Raw genomic sequence first — 1502 nt, 5'->3', positions numbered from 1 at the left:
TGGGAAGAGTATTTTAGGCAAATTTGTTGTAAATTTGTTGTAGGAAATGTAGTATTTATGCTAAATATTGCATTCATTTGTATATTTTCCAACCTATTTCTCAAATGAAAGTATAGACATAAGCATGAAGAGGGATACACAAAAAAAGAAAATGTATAAATATACATATGTATGTCTTTAGATGGATATATAAGCTGCATGTGTGTATACATATATACAAACATCTACCCATACGAGGTATGTATAAATAAAGGTATGGTACCTGGTTATATGTAACCTCCATGTGTGACTATTTGTATTTATAGATATGTTTGTAGCTTCCATTCCTTGAAAGTCTAACATAGAAATGTTGGCTTCATAATGAAGATGGGAATAATGGCTGATACTGAATAATAATCTGCTCCCCTGTAATCTTCAGGGTATGGAGTGCAAAAGGGAGAGGGGAGATCAGTGGCTCCAAAGGCTGAAGATGGAATGGGTCAGTTTGAAAAGGGCGGAAGAAAAGGAAGGGGGAAATCGAGGGGGAGAAAGATCCTACCTCTTGGGCCCTGAGCTTTCTTCCGAAGGGGGCAGGAAACACACACACACACACACACACACACACACACACACACACACACACACGTGGAAGCAGGAACGGGTGGAAAGTCCCTGCTCTATACAACTAGATTGCTATAGCTAAGTCTCGAATGGTTACGTGTAGAACAATACCTTGTACCTTTTTGAATTTATATTGTTATCCTAAATCTATTGTATGTATGTATGTGTGGCTGTCTTTTCCCAAAGACAACATATGGATTCCATAAATGCAAACATGCCGAAGTGCATCTGTCTGGGTAGTTAACACAAACCAAACATCCCTCATTTCGGCAACTCCCTGTTCTTCCTCTGGTTCTAGGAGCTCTCCCGTTCAGTGTCACTCGCTCATTGCTCTCCCATTCTTGTCCTTTTGCGGGCTCTTAAAGCGATCCAAAGAGCCGAGGCGTGTAGGGGGGGCTGGTTGCACGGCTAGGGTCAGAGGCACCACTGCACTTGCCCTTTCCTGCGAGGAGTCTAAAGGGTTAAGCTGCAAAGCAAGAGGAAGGGGCAGCACTCTTCCCAGAGCTAGGTCCAGCCGCAGGCAGCTCTGATTTAGGGGTCAAGTCCTTCGACACCTTTCTCCTGCTTCTGGAAATGGCAGAAGATGAGGTAGAGAAACATAGGAGACACAGAGAGAAATACAATCAGGCTAGGCAGTTGCGATCCGTCTGCCCCCTTCGCCCCCAGAATAGAGAAGTAACATTCGAACAAATCGAACAGTTCCCCTTTCCCATCGGGGTGCAGCCAGTCTGAGCGCTGAAAAAAAAAATGTTAACTTGGTACCTCTGCCCTACAGTTATTTTTACTGGGCTCGCACGCAGAAAAGCAACAAGGCATTTGCTCCAAACATGCCAGATCGTATAGATCTGTAGCTGTGTCTGTGTATTTACGCATAAAGAAAACAGGTGTGTGTGTGTGTGTGT

The sequence above is a fragment of the Dromiciops gliroides genome, chromosome 2, assembly GCF_019393635.1.
Source record: "Dromiciops gliroides isolate mDroGli1 chromosome 2, mDroGli1.pri, whole genome shotgun sequence".
Classification (NCBI taxonomy): Eukaryota; Metazoa; Chordata; class Mammalia; order Microbiotheria; family Microbiotheriidae; genus Dromiciops; species Dromiciops gliroides.
The sequence above is the reverse complement of the archived record's forward strand: the minus strand, read 5'-3'. Positions refer to the sequence as shown.